Genomic DNA, 5,517 nt, shown 5'->3' on the forward strand with positions numbered 1-5,517 from the left:
CCCTCCTAATTTCTCTGTGATAGAAACCTCTTGGATGATACTTGTAACAATAATAGTTTTTAAAAAATCTAGATTAAGTATGATTTAAAAAAAACAAACATATGTTTATTTACCTATGTTGCTTTGTAACCCCTTAGATTAAGTGAAAATTTAAGAAACCCAGTTTACTTTTTACATTTTTCCCAGTTTAGACAATGAAAACTTTTGTTCAGGGGTCTTAGAGCTGCAATTTTTGGGTTTAAAACAGTGCACAGGAATTATTAAGAACATAAGAATGGCCATACTGGGTCAGACCAAAGTTTCATCTAGCCCAATATCCTGTCTTCCAACAGCGGCCAGTGCCAGGGGCTTCAGAGAGAATGAACAGAACAGGTGGTCATTGTGTGATACATCCTCTATTGTCCACTCCCAGTTTCTGACAGAGGCTAGTGACACTCAGAGCATGGCATTGCATCCCTGCCATCCTGGCTAATAGTCATTGATGGACCAATCCTCCAGGAACTTTTCTAGTTCTCTTTTGAACCCAGTTATACTTTTGGCCTTCACAACATCCCTGGCAATGAAGTTGACTATGCGTTGTGTGAATAAGTACGTTCTTTTGTTTGTTTTAAACCTGCTACCTACTAATTTCGTTGGATGATCCCTAGTTCTTGTGAAGGAGTAAATAACATTTCCTTATTCATAGTCTCCACACCAGTCAAGATTTTACAGAGCTCTATCATATCCCCTTTCAGTGTTCTCTTTTCCAAACTAAAATGTCCCAGTCTTTTTTAATCTCTCCTCATACAGAAGCTGTTTCACACCCTTAATAATTTTTGTTGCCCTTCTCTGTACCTTTTCCACTTCCTTCCTCTATCTAATCTATAACTTTTTTTTTTGAGATGGGGAGACCAGATTGGCATGCAGTATTCAAGATGTGGGTGTATCATGGATTTATATAGAGGCAACATGATATTTTCTGTCGTCTTATCTATCCCTTTCCTAATGGTTCCTAACATTCTGTTATTTTTGACTGCCGCTGCGCAGAGTGGATGTTTTCAGGGAACTATGCACAATGACACCAAGATTTTTCTTGAGTGGTAACGGCTAATTTAGACCCCTCGTTTTATATTTATAGTTGGGATTATGTTTTCCAATGTGCATTACTTTGCATTTGTCAACATTGAATTTGATCTGACATTTTGTTGTCCCGTCACCCAGTTTTGTGAGATTCCTTTGTAATTCTTTGCCGTCTGCTTTAGACTTAACTGTTATGAGTAAGTTTGTATTGTCTGCAAATTTTGCCACCTCACTGTTTACCCCTTTTTCCAGATCATTTATGAATATGTTGAACAGCACTGGTCCCAGTACAGACCCATGGGGGGACACCACTATTTACCTCTGTCCATTCTGAAAACTGGCCATTTATTCCTATTTTCCTGTCTTTTAACAAGTTACTGATTGATTGAGAGAGCCTTCCCTCTTTTATCCTATGACTCCTTACTTTGCTTAAGAACCTTTGGTGAGGAACCTTGTCAAAGGCTTTCTGAAAATCTAAGTATACTGTATCCACTGGTTCACCGTTGTCCATGTTTGTTGACCCCACTCAGAGAATTCTAATAGATTGGTGAGACATGATTTCCCTTTACAAAAGCACGTTGACTCTTCCCTCAACAAATTGTGTTCATCTGTGTCTGGTAATTCTGTTATTTACTATAGTTTCAACCTATTTGCCTGGTACTGAAGTTAGGCTTACCGGCCTGTATTTGCCAGGATAGGCACTGGAGCCTTTTTAAAAAAAAAAATTGGTGTCACATTAGCTATCCTCCAGTCATCTGATGCAGAAGCTGATTTAAATGATAAGTTACATACTGCAGCTAGTAGTTCTGTATTTTCATATTTGAGTTCCTTCAGAACTCTTGGGTGAATACCATCTGGTCCTGGTGACTTATTACTGTTTAATTTTATAAATTTGTTCCAAAACCTCTTCTAATGACACCTCAATCTGGGACAGTTCCTCAAATTTGTCAGTTAAAAAGAATGGCTGAGGTGTGGAAAACTCCCTCACATCCTCTGCAGTGAAGACTGATGCAAAGAATTCATTTAGTTTCTCCACAATGGCCTTATCTTTCTTGAATGCTCCTTTCACAGTTCAATAGTCCGTGAACATTGTTCAAATGTTTAAAACTAACTATTATCATTGGAATTATTAATGTGAGGAAACATTTGTTGGTCACACTGTAAAAGTTTCTTTGCAAACTAAAATTTGGAGCAAAATTTAAATCGGGTGTTCCTCTTCACTTTGATGTACATTATAAACTTAAATGTATGTTGTGTTTTTTTAATTTTAAAGCCTTACTAGAAAGTGTAAAGTATTGATAACATAATATGCTATAATCAGTTCACTGAGTCAGTTTTTGTCTGTTTCAGTCAGTTTTTGGACTGTTGCAGACTCTAAATAGGTGGAGGTGTTTAAAATCATGTAATGGAGCCTAAGATTTCACTTGTTCTTAAATGAATATAGGTAAGTAGAGAAATATAGTTCCATTCCTGCCAATGGCTCCATGCAGGCATACAAGTCTACCTAAATGGATCTTGTTATAGGATCAGGGTCATAGTTACTGTGTTCTCTGCTGCCAGGGTCAACTCGAACACTCTTTAAAACACAGGCTCTTGACAATGATTATAACACTTCTTTGCTTTACCTAATTTTTATTTGAAGATGGTGTATGCACAGGAACAGATTAAAAACAACAAATAGAGTATGTAGCCACTTACACGTTCATCCCAAAATACCCAGAGGCAGTATTCTACACCTTAAACTAAAGACCTGCAAAACATGATGCAGAATTTTTTTTGACTTACAAAAGAACCATCAAAGTACATGAAACCATACTTTTCTCACGCTGGTAACTTAACTGGCTAAGGCTCAGATCCTGTAAAGACCGACACACGCATTTAACTTTATGCACATGTGTGGCCCTACTGACTATGAGACTAGTAACATGCATAAAGCTAAGCATGCGTTTTAAGGAGTAGGGTCCAAAACAGTTTGAAAAGTTCTCCAAGCTCTTAATGGTAAGACTGAGCATGTCTTGAACTTTTAGCTATTCAGTACCCCTGAAAACAGAAGTTTATCATGTGAACACTAAAACTTAATTTGAGTGTAATTGACTGTATCACTAATATTCAAATCAATTTTCTTGTTTGAGCAGAAATAGCTGGTGGGGTGGGGTGGGGGACCAAAAACCACAAAAAACCCTAGAACACACTACATATTGTTCACATGCAAACTTTAGAAAGTTTGCTTTACAATAGCTAAGATGTTTTTAAACTTTTATTGCTGAGTAAGGTAGATAATATGAAATCTAGTGGATCAACATATTTAGAATACCCAAGCTTTTGGGGCTCAGCAGATCCTATCAGTAGGTATTAAACCAAAACCTAGAATGTTCACTAAATCAAGAAATACTTAATCCATCAGCTTTTGAGCCAGCACCTGACATTGGAACTTTTTTGGCCTGAAAGCTTCTGACTCAAGTGCCAATCCTGTAAATTCCTCTGGGTGAACTTGAGAGCCTGGGTGGGTCAAAATACTCAGGCAGAGGTCTGTCCATTGGATCCTATACTGGTGAAATACTTTTTGACCCAGTAAAGGGTTTTTTTTTTGGTTGTTTTTTTTTTTACCTTTTCAACCTTCTAAGACCAATACAGCTTCAAACATTTTCTGCACTGGGTAATGCATTGTCTTGAAATTGATCAACTGGTTTAACCAGAGTAAACCTTACTATAGTATTAATTGCTATAAAGAAAACATTCTTTGTTTATATTCTAACTCTGCTTTGTGCCTGAAATTCTTCAGTTATCTCCACTTTCTCTGTAAGTCTGATTCTTGGTATATTTTTCACTGTTTAAATTCTGTTTTCTGTTTGTTAAATTAAGAATACAGGAGAAATTTGACTCTTGTTTTAATAAAGTGCCCTAGTATCTCTGTTTCACCATGTAATAGCGAATAAGATGCAAAATTAAAAACAAACAGAAAAACCTACTAAGGCAACCTTTTATCTTGGAAGTGGGAGAACTGACATCTTATCTCCTGGTTCCATAAGCACTGAGGGCCAAAAGTTCTATGTGGGACACTAGTCTCACTGTGTACATCTAAAGCTAGGGTTTTTTCAGTGTCTGACTAAAGGTACCAGCACAGTATCTAGAAAATTCAGTGTGCAATAGGTAAAGCAACGCTAAACAGGTGGAACTTTGGAGATTTATAACTGGACATTTCCCAAGAGTTGCTAATAGGAAGGTGGCTATGACATTTTGTCATTGGCTGCCAGGTTTCCAAGTGTATCTGATTTAGACTTTTGTGTGTGTCAAGGTGGATGAGTAAAAAATAAATAAAACCAAAGTTAAGAATTTATGTAGACCACCACCACAGCAACAATTTACCCTTATTAAGGGATGGGGAACAAACCTTTAAGTGCTTTTTGTAACTTCTTTTCTACAGTGGTGCATTACTGAATGTCTTTATTGTATGTTAAATTGTATATGTACTGTATATGTTTATATTGTTGTACGTAGTCCAGTTCTTTTATAGCTAAAGAACAAAACAAAAAATAAATATTATGCTAACAATGAGAACATAGTATGATTTTGTTCCTCTTCCCCTGGATATGTTAGGTGTATGATTTAAGTAGATGGCTTGCTGGTGGCCCTGTGGGATTTTCTGAATCAGTGCTGTAATTTGTCACAGTGCTTTTCTTGGGGTATTAAGTTTCAGTGGGAATTATAATGGAAGACATAGTGAAAAAACTATAAACATTTGCCCATTTAATTATTTGCAATTCCCGTTTCAAGGAAACTGAAATAATGACCATCTGTATCTCAAACATTTTAATAAATAGCTCAAAAGAAAACTAAGTGACAAATTGACTTGTCCCCCTCAAACTCCATAAGCTATAGTGCTGAGAGAGCTACCCAGTCTCTGCAACTGCGAAGAAGAGATGTCATTTCATTCTGAAAGCAAAGGAGCCTTTCGCTGGTGTCATACCTAAACCTCCCACTCACCTATGTCCTTGTGTGCCATGATGAGCACTAGTCTAGACATTCTAGGGTGACCAGATGTCCCAATTTTATAGGGCCAGTCCCGATTTTGGGGTCTTTTTCTTCTATAGGCTCCTCTTACCCCCACCCCATCCCGATTTTTCACACTTGCTGTCTGGTCACCCTAAGACATTTTTACCCTCTGCCGGGGGAAGGCTTACAGAAATGGGCATGGAGGGGCGGGGAGGTGTCAAATGGCCTTTAGGCATCACGTTCCCTCCTGGGTAGCATGTGGGACGGCGGCTGCGAAAAGAGGAAAATGCAGCCCACACTGCAAGGCGAGCTCAGGCAGCGGAAGCTGCTGGGTTGTGCCTGCAATCGGCGCGTTGCCCCTTTAATTGTGTCCCCAGCCCTCGGGCGTCTCTGTCCAACGCCCACGTCAGCAAATACCTTTTGTTTCTCTCACGTTCGGGCTTCCATGGTTTGGGGCGGCGGGAC

At 38.4% G+C, this 5,517-nt stretch overlaps 1 protein-coding gene across 1 annotated transcript in view; it reads right to left on the reverse strand.

The window, feature by feature from the left end:
• The window catches only part of ZBTB8OS (zinc finger and BTB domain containing 8 opposite strand), a 77,050-nt gene that overhangs the window by 6,957 nt on the left and 64,576 nt on the right, over positions 1-5,517 (reverse strand). The window lies entirely within an intron of this gene.

The sequence above is a fragment of the Gopherus flavomarginatus genome, chromosome 22 (assembly GCF_025201925.1).
Source record: "Gopherus flavomarginatus isolate rGopFla2 chromosome 22, rGopFla2.mat.asm, whole genome shotgun sequence".
Classification (NCBI taxonomy): domain Eukaryota; kingdom Metazoa; phylum Chordata; order Testudines; family Testudinidae; genus Gopherus; species Gopherus flavomarginatus.